Source organism: Dermochelys coriacea, chromosome 6 (genome assembly GCF_009764565.3).
Source record: "Dermochelys coriacea isolate rDerCor1 chromosome 6, rDerCor1.pri.v4, whole genome shotgun sequence".
NCBI lineage: Eukaryota > Metazoa > Chordata > Testudines > Dermochelyidae > Dermochelys > Dermochelys coriacea.
Window position 1 is genome coordinate 3,767,996 of NC_050073.1, and position 16,046 is coordinate 3,784,041.

General features: G+C 45.8%; 1 protein-coding gene across 8 annotated transcripts in view; it reads left to right on the forward strand.

The window, feature by feature from the left end:
- Nucleotides 1-13,684, forward strand: part of LOC119856505 (NACHT, LRR and PYD domains-containing protein 1a-like) — a 50,796-nt gene extending 37,112 nt beyond the window's left edge. For all 8 annotated transcript variants that reach the window (XM_043517244.1, XM_043517247.1, XM_043517248.1 and 5 more), the window contains one exon: nucleotides 13,643-13,684. The gene's annotated coding sequence lies outside the window, so the exon portion shown is untranslated. The remainder of the gene's footprint in view (nucleotides 1-13,642) is intronic.
- The last annotated feature ends 2,362 nt before the right edge of the window (nucleotides 13,685-16,046 follow it).

Here is a 16,046-nt window from a genome sequence, read left to right on the forward strand (position 1 = left end):
AATCCTCTGACACATGCCTGTACATGTCCCCCTCTTTCCCCCAAAAAATACCCAGCATGTACACATGTGCACACACACCAACCCATCTGACTTCCTCACTGTTTCATTGATTTATTTCAATTTAGATGAGCACTAATAAAAGAGAGGCCCATGCAACATCTTTGGCACCTCTGCCAGTTTTTTTTAAAGATACACTAATATACCCAGATCCCTGATGCCAACTCTAATACAGAGTGACAATAAAAACAGCAAAACTAATCAACCACACACACAATCCCCAGAGTCCCACACCCAACAAAGGAATACGTGCTTGCCTTCATTTGCATTTAATCAGTAAACAGAGTCATCAAGCAGAAAGGGAAAACAAAGGCAATTTATATAGGTTAAAAAAAAAACAGCAGGGAACATCCTTCCAAATAAATTCGTCTCTTGGTTCTCAGCTGGAAATATTTTTCAAAAGACAGACCAGAACTCCAAGACACCCCCCCCCACACACCCATTCCATTCTCTGCATCTGAGAGGATAAAAGGAAACAGCTGTTGAACTTAGGGGGAGGGGTCCTACCCTGAAGAATTTGTTCAATAACATTGCTGGAAGCTTGTGGTGAGAAATTTTGCTTGAATCTAATATAGTTTGTTGTTAGTCACTAGTAAGCATTTTATCTTTATTTTTCTTGCAACCATTTCTGAATTCTATGCCTCATTACTTGCACTCACTTAAAATCCATCTTTTTGTAGTTAATAAACTTGTTTTATTATTTTATCTAATCCAATGTGTTTAAGTTAAGTGTCCAGCTAACTCTCAATTTAAGATAAGAAGCTGGTATGTCATTCCCTTAAAGAAATAAGGGACTTAAAATATTTGTAGTGTCCAGGAAAGAGCTGGGCAGTAGAAGACATACATTTCTGGGGCAGGAATCCAAGACTGGGTATATGTTGGGGTCACCCTTCAATATAACCCAGGCTGGTGAGAGTCAGAATGTAGCTGGCAAGCTGCAGTTACACACAGGAACTCAGAATGTGGGTTAAGAACATAAGAACGGCCATATTGGGTCAAACCAAAAGTCCATCTAGCCCAGTACCCTGTCTTCTGACAGTGGTCAATGCCCGGTGCCTCAGAAGGAATGAACAGAACAGGTAATCAAGTGATCCATTCCCTGTCTTTCATTCCCAGCTTCTGGCAAACAGAGACTAGGGACACCATCCCTGCCCATCCTGGCTAATAGCCATTGATGGACCTATCCTCCATGAATTTATCTAGTTCTTTTTTGAACCCTGTTCTTTTGCCACCTCACTGTTTACCCCTTTTTCCAGATCATTTATGAATATGTTGAATAGGACTGGTCCCAGTGAGACCCCCTTGGGGACACCACTATTTAACTCTCTCCATTCTGAAAACTGACCATTTAATCCTACCCTTTGTTTCCTATCTTTTAAACAGTTCCCAATCCATGAGAGAACCTTCCCTGTTATCCCATGACAGCTTACTTTGCTTAAGAGCTTTTGGTGAGGGACTTCATCAAAGGCTTTCTGAAAATCTAAGTACACTATATCCACTGGATCCCCCTTGTCCACATGCCTGTTGACCCCTCAAAGAATTCTAGTAGATTGGTGAGGCATGATTTCCCTTTACAAAAAACATGTTGACTCTTCCCCAACAAATTATGTTCATCTATGTGTCTGACAATTTTGTTCTTTACTATAGTTTCAACCAGTTTTTCTGGTACTGAAGTCAGGCTTACCAGCCTGTAATTGCTGGGATCACCTCTGGAGCCCTTTTTAAAAATTGACATCACATTAGCTATCCTCTAGTCATTTGGTACAGAAGCTGATTTCAATGATAGGTTACAGACTACAGTTAGTAGTGCTGCAATTTCAAATTTCAGTTTCTTCAGAACTCTTGGGTGAATACCATTTGATCCTGGTGATTTATTACTGTTTAGTTTATCAGTTTGTTCCAAAACCTCCTCTAATGATACCTCAATCTGGGACAGTTCCTTAGATCTGTCACTAAAAAGAATGGCTCAGGTTTGGAAACCTCCTTCAAATCCTCAGCCGTGAAGACCAATGGAAAGAATTCATTTAGTTTCTCTGCAATGGTCTTATCATCCTTGAGTGCTCCTTTAGCATCTCGATCGTCCAGAGGCCTCACTGGTTGTTTAGCAGACTTCCTGCTTCTGATGTACTCAAATTTTTTTTTTTTTTGCAATTACTTTTTGCAAGGCTGTTTGTGATTGGCCCAGGTGGGAGCTACTTCAGCCAGGAATTGTAAGGCACCCAGGGTTGCTGGGCAGGATGACATAGCCAACCCCCTCCTGCCACCACTCGTCTGGATTATACCTCACTATGTCCCACCCATCCCCTCACTGTCCACTGAAATCACTCAACAACCTGGCCAGGCGCTTGCACATTCAGTGAACAACAGCCACATATATTTCTCTCTGGGAGTTATCAAAAATCTGTGCTCCTGTCTGATCCAACGCAGAACTGGCAACAATGATTCAGTCCTTTGTAGCCTCCAGGCTGGACAGCTGAGTTGGACAGCATTAATTGAGACTCAATCTTGCCCACACAGCCAGGCATGAAAGGAGCAGGCCCTTATACAGAGGTTCCTTGGAGGTGTGTGCAGAAGGGGCAGCTTCATATCAAACTTGCCCCACTAAACTTGAAAGAGAAAGCAGAAAATTACCAGCACAAAGAATGTTAGTGAAATACAGATTAGAGAAACAGAGAGATTTAGATAACCATATCAGGTTGGAGAGTGAACTGACATATCCCATGGACTTGAGATCACCACTTATGACACGATGTACTAATCTCTAGATACCTCTAAAAAGAAAAAAAAGTGGTCACACTGGTTATTGCTTTAATTTTCTGCTAGTTTATTGCAGTGTTATTGCTTTGTCTGTTGTGTGCTAGTTCAGCAATAACATTTCCCGTGTGAGACCCGTTTAGCTTTTATCCTGATCTGATAACCAGGTTCCCGGAGCCCATCAATTTAGTTATTTCAGTGATTAGCTCAATGGGGAAGGCCAAAGGCCTTCCTTGGCCCTGAGAATCTGCCATGGAGAGCTCATCTAATCAAAGGCTAGGTACAGACCCATCCTCTGGGCCCCTTAAAGCCCTGTAGGACTCAGCACCACTCTGGAGATGTGGGAGAAGTTGCCCATCACAGCACGCGCTCTCTCTCTGTCTCTCTCTCCCTCCCCCCTTGTCCCCCCCCATCTGAGCTAGAGAAATCTGCCAGGCTAACACACTATGTGGCCCCCCACAGCACGTGTAACATGCTGTCTGTCCATGTACAAAAGGGCTTCAATGGTTCACAGGCATTAAATCCACTCCTTGGGTTAGACTTGTTTTGACAAGCCAGTCACTGTGCAGTCCTGCAACGTGGTGCAGTGCCAGTGCAGAGAGAAGTTCTAGCATAATAACCCTAACTTTGCAAACAACCCTCCTACGACCATCGCAGCATGCACAAGGAGACCAGCAGAATACGGACCCTGGACTTCAGAAAAACAGACTTTGACTCCCTCTGGTACTGATGGGCAGGATCCCCTGGGAGAACAACATGAGGGGAAAAGGAGTCCAGGAGAGCTGGCTGTATTTTAAAAAGAAAAGGAGTCATTGTGGCACTGAATGCATCCAATGAAGTGAGCTGTCGCTCACGAAAGCTTATGCTCAAATAAATGTTAGTCTCTAAGGTGCCACAAGTACTCCTTTTCTTTTTGCGAAAACAGACTAACACTGCTGCTACTCTGAAACCTGTATTTTAAAGAATCCTTATTGAGGTTACAGGGCCAAACCATCCCAATGTGTAGAAAGAATAGTAAATATGGCAGGCGACCAGCTTGGCTTAACAGTGAAATCCTTGCTGATCTTAAACACAAAAAAGAAGCTGAGAAGAAGTGGAAGACTGGACAAATGACCAGGGAAGAGTATAAATATATTGCTCAGGCATGCAGGAGTGAAATCAGGAAGGCCAAATCACACCTGGAGTTGCAGCTAGCAAGAGATGTTAAGAGTAACAAGAAGGATTTCTTCAGGATGTTAGCAACAAGAAGAAAGTCAAGGAACGTGTGGGCCCCTTACTGAATGAGGGAGGCAACCTAGTGACAGAGGATGTCAAAAAAGCTAATGTACTCAGTGCTTTTTTTGCCTCTGTCTTCATGAACAAGGTCAGCTTCCAGACTCCTGCACTGGGCAGCACAGCATGGGGAGGAGGTGACCAGCCCCCTCTGTGGAGAAATAAGTGGTTCAGGACTATTTAGAAAAGCTGGACAAGCACAAGTCCATGGGGCCGGATGCGCTGCATCCGACAGTGCTAAAGGATTTGGCGGACGTGATTGCAGAGCCATTGGCCATTATCTTTGAAAACTCATGGCAATCGGGGGAAGTCCCGGATGACTGGAAAAAGATTAATATAGTGCCCATCTTTAAAAAAGGGAGGAAAGGGAATCCAGGGAACTACAGGCCACTCAGCCTCACCTTAGTCCCTGAAAAAATCATGGAGCAGATCCTCAAGGAATCAATTTTGAAGCACTTAGAGGAAAGTGAGCAGGAACAGTCAGCATGGATTCACCATGGGGAAGTCATGCCTGACTAATCTAGTTGCCTCCTATGACGAGATAACTGGCTCTGTGGAGGAGGGGAAAGCAGTGGATGTGTAATTCCTTGACTTTAGCAAAGCTTTTGACACGGTCTCCCACAGTATTCTTTCCAGCAAGTTAAAGAAGAATGGGCTGGATGAATGGACTATAAAAGGTGGATAGAAAGCTGGCTAGATCATCAGGCTCAACGGGTAGTGATCAATGGCTCCATATCTAGTTGGTATCCGGTACCAAGCGGAGTGCCCCAAGTGTCGGTCCTGGGGCCAGTTTTGTTCAATATCTTCATTAATGATCTGGAGGATGGTGTGGATTGCACCCTCAGCAAGTTTGCAGATGACACTAAACTGGGAGGAGAGGTAGATACACTGGAGGGTAGGGATACGATACAGAGGGCTCTAGACAAATTAGAGGATTGAGACAAAAGGGAATCTGATGAGGTTCAACAAGGACAGGTGCAGAGTCTTGCACTTAGGACGGAAGAATCCCATGCACCACTACAGACTAGGGACCGAATGGCTAGGCAGCATTTCTTCAGAAAAGGACCTAGGGGTTACAGTGAATGAGAAGCTGGATAGGAGTCAACAGTGTGCCATTGTTGCCAAGAAGGCCAATGGCATTTTGGGACGTATAAGTAGGGGCATTGCCAGCAGATCGAGGGACGGGATTATTCCCCTCTATTCGGCATTGGTGAAGCCTCATCTGGAGTACTATGTCCAGTTTTGGACCTCACACTACAAGGATGTGAAAAAATTGGAAAGCGTCCAGCAGAGGGCAACAAAAATGATTAGGGGACTGGAATACATGATTTATGAGGTGAGGCTGAGGGAACTGGGCTTGTTTAGTCTGTGGAATGAGGGGGGATTTGATAGCTGCTTTCAACTACCTGAAAGGGGGTTCCAAAGAGGATGGATCTAGACTGTTCTCAGTGGTAGCAGATGACAGAACGAGGAGCAGTCTCAAGTTGCAGTGGGGGAGGTTTAGGGTGGATATTAGGAAAAACTTTTTCACCAGGAGAGTGGTGAAGCACTGGAATGGGTTACCTAGGGAGGTGGTGGAATCGCCTTCCTTTGAAGTTTTTTAAGTCAGGCTTGACAAAGCCCTGGCTGGGATGATTTAGTTGGGGATTGGTCCTGCTTTGAGCAGGGGTTTGGATTAGATGACCTCCTGAGGTCTCTTCCAACCCTGATATTCTATGATAGGTGGCCTCTCTGGTTTACTCTCTGCACTCCACTGCATAGGGATACGATGGCCACAAACCATTTAAATGTGCAAACAGAGCTGCACATGCCACTGAGCTCATCTGTGTGCAATTTTTTACAGCCAATTTCCTCTTCTTCTAGCATTGGGGTGACGGTCTTATTATATTGGGGGCATGTCTGAGAGGAAGTGTCTGAATCAGCCAGCGTGGCAACTTTAGGACTGTGCCTACATTGGATTAATTCTGATTTACATTAGGACGTTGAAACTGCTCTACCATGGAAAGCCTCTGTATGTACATCCACCATGAGCTAGGAAGGTTGTGTCATGTCTTCCCCAGACCAGACACAATGGGCAATACTTAACAGTAGCAATGGTGATTTGTATGAACCATAGCTAAAAACATGAGAGTGGCCATCCTGGGCCAGACCATGTTCATCTTGCCCAGTATCCTGTCTTCCAACAGTGGCCCATACCACAGCTTCAGGGGAGTGTTACAGAATAGGACAATTATAGAGTGAGCCACTCCTGTCTTGCACTTCTGGATTCTGGAAGTCAGGGTTGCATCCCTGACCATCTTGGCTAATAGGCATTGATGGACCTATATGATGGGATGTCCTTCCCACATTTGCCCAGAATGGGTTAAGGCAGGCCAGAAGGGGCAATTAACATATTAGATGGCAAGTGGATGGACCTATCCTCCATGAACTTATCCTGTTCTTTTGTGAACCACTTTTGGCCGTCACAATATCCAATGGAAATAAATTCCACAGGTTAGTTGTGCGTTATGTCCTCTTGTTTCTATTAAACCTGCTGCATATTAATTTCACTGGGTGATCCCTGTTTTTTGTATTGGGTGAAAGGGTAAATAGCACTTATCTGTTCACTTTTTTCCACCCCATTCAAGATTTTATCAACCTCTATCATCTCCCCCCTTAGTTGTCTCTTTTCTAAGATGAACAACCCTAATCTTTTCAGTCACTCCTCATCTGGAAGCTTTTCCATACCTTTGATCATCCTTGTTGCCCTTCTCTGAACCTTTTCCAGTTCCATTATATCCTTTTTGAGATAGGGCAACTAGAACTTTACACATTATTCATGGTGTGGGCATATCCATGAATTTATATAGTGGCATTGTGATATATTTAGTCTTAATTTCTATGCCTTTCCTAATAATTCTTAACATACTGTTAGCCTTTTTGACCACTGCTGCATATTGAGCAGAAGTTTTCAGAGAACTATCCACAGTGACCCCAACATCTCTCTCTTGGATAGTAACAGCTAATTTAGAACCCATCCTTATATATGTGTAGTTGGAATTATTTTTTCCATTGTGCATTACTTTGTACTTATCAACATTGAATTTCATCTGTGTCACTGGGTAGAATAGGCCCAGAGGCCACATCTGTCACAATATAGGAGTCCTCCAAGCAGCCTGGAGTGGCTGCAGGGGATGCACTCAATTAGAGAGGCTGCGGGAAGTAGCAAATCAAGGCCTAGATGGGCCATATAAAAACGAGCTGCAGAGCCAGAGACACTCAGTTTATTGCTGGAGCCAGAGGAGTGCATCTGGTGCTCCTGGCTGGCAAAAGAGAACTGCAGCACAACAGACAGATCAGTGCTAGCAGGGACCAGGAGAGCAAAGAAGAGCTCCTGGCTGGCTGCTGGGCCTGAATTCAGATGAATCTGAGGTAAGGGTGATGTTTTGGTGAAGACTGGGGCTGCAGGGAAGTGATCAGGGAATTGAAGGCAGTTCATTAAAGGGACACAGAAGTGCATGGCTGCTATTCTTAGAATCCCAGGGCTGGGATCCAGAGTAGTGAGCAGGCCTGGGTCCCCCCGCTTGGGATGTGGCCTAAAAATCAGACAGTGATAACCTCCCCAGAAGGGGATTTAAGCTGTCAAGAGGCCAGAAGGCACTGAGATAGTGAAACCGTTGCCTCCAGGGAGGAAGCCCCGGGGGTATGGTCCAATCCCAGGGCTGGGACTGGTTTAAAGACCACAGACACACCCAACCAGAACTGGTGCTCATGAGAGGTGGGGGCCATGCTATTACAATCTACCATTTTGTTGCTAATCTAACATTGAGTGGGAGAAAAATCAAATAAGAAAGGAAATAGCAATGGAGAAAGGAAAAGCAGTGAGTAAGAGAATGGTCATTAAGAGGAAAGATAGTACTGATACCAAAGAGACTAACAGCCAATTGATAATACTGGTAGTAGAATGACTGTACCTAATTGGGTGAGTAATATGGGCGAAACCAAGTAGAAACTACTAAGATGGCTGTACACCAATGCAAGGAGCCTGGGAAACAAAATGAAGGAACTTGAACTACTGGTGCAGGAAGCGAAACCAGATATTATAGGCATAACAGAAACATGGTGGAATAGTAGTCATGACTGGAGTACAGGGATTGAAGAGTATGGGCTATTTAGGAAAGACAGAAAAAAGGTAAAGGTGGTGGAATAGCATTGTATATTAATGATGAGCTAGACTAAAGAAATTAGAAGTGATGTAATGGATAAGTCGTGTTCTTATCCATCCTCCCTGTTGAAGGAAAAGGACTATCGAATTGTAGAGGTAAATGTGTGGTTGCGCAGGTGGTGTCGGAGAGAGGGCTTTGGATTCTTCGACCATGGGATGTTTTTCCAGGAAGAAGGATTGCTAGGAAGAGATGGGATCACTTAACGAAGAGAGGAAAGAGCATCTTTGCAGGCAGGCTAGCTAACCTAGTGAGGAGGGCTTTAAACTAGGTTCACCAGGGGATGGTGACCTAAGCCCTGAGGTAAGTGGTGAAGTGAGATACTGGGAGGAAACATAAGGAGGAGGGCGCAACGGAGAGGCCTCCTGATTCGTACTGAGAAAGTAGGGCAATCGGCTAGTTATCTTAGGTGCCTGTACAAGAACACAAAATGCCTGGGCAACAAGCAGGAAGAATTGGAAGTCCTGGCACAGTCAAAGAACTATGATGTGATTGGAATAACAGAGACTTGGTGGGGTAACTCACATGACTGGAGCACTGTCATGGATGGGTATCAACTGTTCAGGAAGGACAGGCGGGGGAGAAAAGGTGGGGGACTTGCACTATATGCAAGAGAGCAGTATGATTGCTCAGAGCTCCAGTATGAAACTGGAGAAAAGCCTGCTGAGAGTCTTTGGGTTAAGATTAGAGGCAAGAGCAACAAGGATGATGTCGTGGTGAGCTTCCGCTATAGACCACCAGACCAGGAGGATGAGGTAGACGAGGCTCTCTTTGGACAACTAATAGAAGTTTCCAGATCACAGGTCCTGGTTCTCATGGGGGACTTCAATCACCCTGACATCTGTTGGGAGAGCAATACAGCAATGTACAGACAATCCAGGAAGTTTTTGGAGAGTGTTGGGAACAACTTCCTGGTGCAAGTGCTGGAGGAACCAACCAGGGGCCATTCTCCTCTTGACCTGCTGCGCAGAAACAGGGAAGAATTTGTAGGGGAAGTAGAAGTGGGTGGCAACCTAGGCTGCAGTGACTACGAGATGGTCAAGTTCAGGATCCTGACAAAAGGAAGAAAGGAGAGAAACAGAATACAGACCCTGGACTTCAGAAAAGCAGACTTTGACTCCCTCAGGGAACTGAAGAGCAGGATCCCTTGGGAGGCTAATATGTGGGGGAAGGGAGTCCAGGAGAGCTGACTGCATTTTCAAGAAGCCTTATTAAGGGCGCAGGAACAAACTATCCTGAAGTGAAGAAAGAATATGGCAGGCGATGAGCTTGACTTAACAGAGAAATCTTTGGTGAGCTTAAACTCAAAAAGGAAGCTTACAAGAAGTGGAAACTTGGATACATGACTAGAGAGGAGTATAAAGATACTGCTTGAGCATGCAGGGGTGTAATCAGAAAGGCTAAAGCACAACTGGAGTTGCAGCTAGCAAGGGATGTGAAGGGTAACAAGAAAGGTTTCTACAGGTATATTAGCAACAAGAAGGAGGTCAGGAAAAGTGTGGGACTGTTACTGAATGGGGAAGGCAACCTAGTGACAGATGATGTGGAAAAAGCTGAAGTACTTAATGCTTTTTTTTTCCCCTCGGTCTTCACAAACAAGGTCAGCTCCCAGACTGCTGCACTGAGCAGCACAGTATGGGGAGGATGTGAGCAGCTCTCAGTGGTGAAAGAACAGGTTAAGGACTATTTAGAAAAGCTGGACATGCACAAGTCCATGGGGCCAGATCTAATGCATCCGAGGTTGCTGAGAGAGTTGGTTGATGTGATTGCAGAGCCATTGGCCATTATCTCTGAAAACTCAAGGCAATTGGGGGAGGTCCCAGATGACTAGAAAAAGACTAATATAGTGCCCATCTTTAAAAAAGGGAAGAAGGGGAATCCAGAGAACTTCAGACTGGTCAGCCTCACCTCAGTCCCTGGAAAAATCATGGGGCAGGTCCTCAAGGAATCCATTTTGAAACACTTGGAGGAGAGGAAGGTGATCAGGTACATTCAACATGGATTCACCAAGGGCAAGTCATGCCTGACTAATCTAGTTGCCTTCTATGACGAGATAACTGGCTCTGTGGATATTAGGAAAGTGGTGGGCATGATATATCTTGACTTTAGCAAAGCTTTTGATACGGTCTCTCACAGTATTCTTGCCAGCAAGTTAAAGAAGTATGGATTGGATGATGGACTATAAGGTGGATAGAGAGCTGGCTAGATCGTTGGGCTCAATGGGTAGTGATCAATGGCTTGATGTCTAATTGGCAGCTGATATCCAATGCACTGGTACAGGCTGGGGACAGACTGGCTAAGCAGCAGTTCTGCAGAAAAGGACCTGGGGATTACAGTGGATGAGAAGCTGGATACGAGTCAGCAGTGTGCCCTTGTTGCCAAGAAGGCCAACAGAATATTGGGCTGTATTAGTAGGAGCATTGCCAGCAGATCGAGGGAAGTGATTATTTCCCTCTATTCGGCACTGGTGAGGCAACATCTCAAGTGTTGTGTCTAGTTTTGGGACCCTCACTACAGAAAGGATGGAGGTGCTGTCGTCATCATGAATAGATCGGAATATGAACAAGAGGCTGCTAGGCAGCTCTCCAACACCACTTTCTACAAGTCATTACCCTCTGATCCCACTGAGGGTTACCAAAAGAAGCTACAGCATTTGCTCATGAAACTCCCTGAAAAAGCACAAGAACAAATCCGCACAGACACACCCCTGGAACCTGACCTGGGGTATTCTATCTGCTACTCAAGATCCATAAACCTGGAAATCCTGGCACCCCATCATCTCAGGCATTGGCACCCTGACAGCAGGATTGTCTGGCTATGTAGACTCTCTCCTCAGGCCTATGTTACCAGCACTCCCAGCTATCTTAGAGACATCACTGACTTCCTGAGGAAACTAAAATCCATCAGTGATCTTCCTAAAAACACCATCCTGGCCACTATGGATGTAGAAGCCCTCTACACCAACACTCCACACAAAGATGGACTACAAGCCGTCAGAAACAGTATCCCCGATAATGTCACGGCAAACCTGGTGGCTGAACTTTGACTTTGTCCTCACCCATAACTATTTCACATTTGGAGACAATGTATACCTTCATATCAGCTGTACTGCTATGGGTACTCGCATGGCCCCACAGTATGCCAACATTTTTATGGCTGACTTAGAACAACGCTTCCTCAACTCTCGTCCCCTAATGACCCTACTCTACTTGCACTACACTGATGACATCTTCATCATCTGGAACCATGGAAAAGAAGCCCTTGAGGAATACCACCATGATTTCCACGATTTCCATCCCACCATCAACCTCAGCCTGGACCAGTCCACGCAAGAGATCCACTTCCTGGATACTACGGTGCTAATAAGCGATGGTCACATAAACCCCACCCTATACCGGAAACCTACTGACCGCTATTCCTACCTACATGCCTCCAGCTTTCATCCAGACCACACCACACGATCCATTGTCTACAGCCAAGCTCTACGATACAACTGCATTTGCTCCAACCCCTCAGACAGAGACAAACACCTATAAGATCTCTATCAAGCATTCTTACAACTACAATACCCATCTGCTGAAGTGAAGAAACAGAATTGACAGAGCCAAAAGAGTTACCAAGAAGTCAACTACTACAGGACATGGCCCAACGGAGGAAAATGGCGGAGCGCACACTGGCCGTCACCCTTCGGCCCCAACTGGAGCCTCTCCCGCACATCATCAGGGGTTACGGCCTGTACGGGGGCCGGGCCCATCACTCTCGCAGATCTGGAGGACAGTCCCGTCCTTGCTTACAGACAGCCCACCAACCTGAAACACATACGCCACCAGCAACACCACCACCAGAACACTCAACCCCGGAAACTTATCCTTGCAACAAAGCCAAGTTGCCAACTGGTCCCATATCTATTCAAGGGAAACCAGTCATAGGCCTAATCACATCAGCCACACTATCAGAGGCTCATTCACCTGCACATCTACCAATGTGATATATGCCATCATGTGCCAGCAATGCCCCTCTGCCATGTACATTGGTCAAACTGGACAGTCTCTACGTAAAATAAATGGACACAAATCAGACGTCAAGAATTACAGCATTCAAAAACCGGTTGGAGAACACTTCACTCTCTCTGGTCACTCGATTACAGACCTAAAAATGGCAATACTTCAACAAAAAAACTTCAAAAACAGTCTCCAATGAGAGACTGCTGAATTGGAATTAATTTGCAAACTGGATACAATTAACTTAGGCTTGAATAGAGACTGGGAGTGGATGTGTCATTACACAAAGTAAAACTATTTCCCCATGTTTATTCCCCCACTGTTCCTCAGACATTCTTGTCAACTGCTGGAAATGGCCCACCTTGATTATCACTACAAAAGTTTCCCCCCCCCCCCTTGCTCTCCTGCTGGTAATAGCTCACCTTAAGTAATCACTCTGGTTACAGTGTGTATGGCAACACCCGTTGTTTCATGTTCTCTATGTATATAAATCTCCCCACTGTATTTTCCACTACATGCATCCGATGAAGTGAGCTGTAGCTCACAAAAGCTTATGCTCAAATAAATTTGTTAGACTCTAAGGTGCCACAAGTACTGTTCTTTTTGCAAATACAGACTACCACGGCTGATACTCTGAAACCTGTCAGTATTGTAGATGGTTATACGCTACCTGTTGGACTCTTTAATAATCTATAACAATTGGTTAGCTAAAACCTCTGCTGATTATTTGTTAGCCCTCTGTAAAGTATTGATCAACTAATATTTGTATGACCAGAACTCTTGAAAACCTCTTAATCTGCAAAAAGACTTGAGCATTCCAATGTTGGGAGCTACTTACTGAGAGATGCTCCTGGGGGGATGGAAGAGGAAAGAGGAAGAGAAGCATTGAGAGGTTGCTCAGTATCCACTGCATGAGCATTACAATGGAGCATTCATCATAAGCTGGCAGTTCTTCCGCCAAAAAACATATGAAATGAGAGTGAAAGCTCAGCAGAGGCACTTGGGACCAGGAGTGACCCAGATAGAAGGTATTTGTTCATCTCTTATTGGCATAGATAAGCTTTTATGGGGAGCTATATAGAGTGTGCAAATGTGAGGAAATGACCTGCTATATTCAGAAAATGAACTGCTGTACAAACAAAATCTCAAAAAGCCTGTGGGAAAAGGAAGGAAACAAAAGGGAGAAGGGGAAAGGTGAGACAAGGTGAGGCCCAGCAACATTTGACTAAAACACGGCTCCTTGGGGAAGGTTTTCCTGAGAGCAGAGCTCTTTGGTGTTTAAGAGCTGATATTTCAAAGCACTCTAAGCACACATACTCAGACTGTCTTGAAAACTGATATGACTTCTCAGGCTAGTTGTCATAAATATAAAGGGAAAGGTAAACACCTTTAAAATCCCTCCTGGCCAGAGGAAAAACCTTTTCACCCGTAAAGGGTTAAGAAGCTAGGATAACCTCGCTGGCACCTGACCAAAATGACCAATGAGGAGACAAGATACTTTCAAAGCTGGAGGGGGGCGGGGGGAAACAAAGGTTCTCTCTGTCTGTGTGATGCTTTTGCCGGGAACAGAACAGGAATGGAGTCTTAGAACTTAGTAAGTAATCTAGTTAGACATGCGTTAGATTATGATTTCTTTAAATGGCTGCGAAAATAAGCTGTGCTGAATGGAATGGATATTCCTGTTTTTGTGTCTTTTTGTAACTTAAAGTTTTGCCTAGAGGGATTCTCTATGTTTTGAATCCAATTACCCTGTAAGGTATTTACCATCCTGATTTTACAGAGGTGATTCTTTTACTTTTTCTTCAATTAAAATTCTTCTTTTAAGAACCTGATTGCTTTTTTCATTGTTCTTAAGATCCAAGGGTTTGGATCTGTGTTCACCTATGTAAATTGGTGAGGATTTTTATCAAGCCTTCCCCAGGAAAGGGGGTGTAGGGTTTAGGAGGATTTTTTTTGCGGGGGGGAAGCCAACTCTTTCCCTGTTATACATTTGTTAGACGCTTGGTGGTGGCAGCAATAAAGTCCAAGGGCAAAAGGTAAAATAATTTGTACCTTGGGGAAGCTTTAACCTAAGCTGGTAAAAATAAGCTTGGGGTTTTTTTTTCATGCAGGCCCCCACATCTGTACTCTAAGAGCTCAGAGTGGGGAAGGAACCTTGACACTAGTGGAGTAGGTGGTGGGCTCATCAGCTCAATGGTTACCTCATATGCAGCTCTCCCAGATGATGCTCTAAAATCCACATGCATGGGGAGATTGTCTTGAAAATTGGTATTCTGAAATGGGAGCTAAGATAGAAGTTGTGGAGCAAATTTGGAGGCGTTTGCTTAAGGGCTTCCAAACTTCCAGACTCTCCCACTCAGTTGCCACTGAGCTGATCATAATTTTCAAAGTCCCGTAAAATCTATGTGCTCTGACAGGTTGGGCCAGATGGCTACAGGAGAGTGATCCTATTGGGATCTGGGAAGTGGGAGGGTGAAGCCCGTCCACTGCTAAAGGATCCCCCCAGCCTAAAAAGGGGGATCCACAGGACCCAGATACCAAATAATTCTGGGAGGCAACTAATGAAATAACAGGGACAGGAGTGTGGTCAAAGGGTCAAATGAAGAAAACTGGATGGGGACACTGAGCAGAGAACCCCGGACAGCGCCCACTGCTCCTCAAAGACATCAAGGGAGTCAGAGGACAGAACTCTGCCTGGATACGTGAACGGACAGAGGATCGGAAATAGGCCCCACAGTCACAGGAAACTCCATCAGCCAACCTCCTCACTCTGGTTTTATAGATGGCCATTTTAGCTAGGGCCAGGAGGAGGCTGACCAGGAGATCCCGTGACTTTGTGGGGCCACGGATAGGGAGTGCATAAATAAGGTGAGGGGAAAAGTGCAACCAAAAACGTAATAAAATATTGTTGAGGAGCCAGAATAGGGGCTGCAACCTGGTACACTCCAGGTATGTGTGCGCCAGGGTTTCCCTCACGCCGCAAAAGGGGCAGGTGTCTGGGATTGAGGTGAACCGTGCCAAGAACACGCCTGTGCTCATGGCTTCATGAAGGAGCCGCCAACTGACATCCCTGGCGAGCCTCGGGACTAAGGTGGAATATAGGCTGGCCCACCGGGGCTCCTCACCCTCCAAAGGTGGCAGGAGGTCCCGCCATTTTCTATCGGGGCGGGACACGAGGGTGAGGGCATGAAGGGTGTGGAGCACGAGTATATATAGATGTTTTCTTGGCGCGGTTTGAAAGCAGATCGGCTGCATCTCATGCAGCTGGCTTACAGTGAAGGGGTGGGGGTCGGTTGGGTCCACGGGGCAGGGGTCCAATTAAAAGGTCCGGCAGGCCTGGGGTAGAGGGTAGGTGGGGCGTGCCCTCCTGCAGGACCCAGTCGAGATAAAACGTGAGCAGCGGACGTCAAAGTGGCCTTCACCTCTTGAAGTATGCCCCGGGGAGTACAAGGTCTGGAGAGCCCCATGCACTGAGCGCGTGTCAGGGGATCCAGCCAGTCTCCTTGGTCATAGTCCAGGAAGTCTCTGACTCTTGTGACTTCTACCAGGACCAACCTCTGGCGCACCGAGTGGGACTCCGCCACCTGCACACGGAGCTGGGGGTTGTGTAGCAGGGGCTCTGTGAGGAGATCTGCCCCCTCGGTGACCGCCACGGACCTGGTCATTGAAAACAGTTTCTAGGTCCAGAGGAGGTCCTGGTAGAAGACTGGCAGCCCGGAGAGGTCTCGCGGAAGACCTCTCGTATGAAGATAAAGGAGCT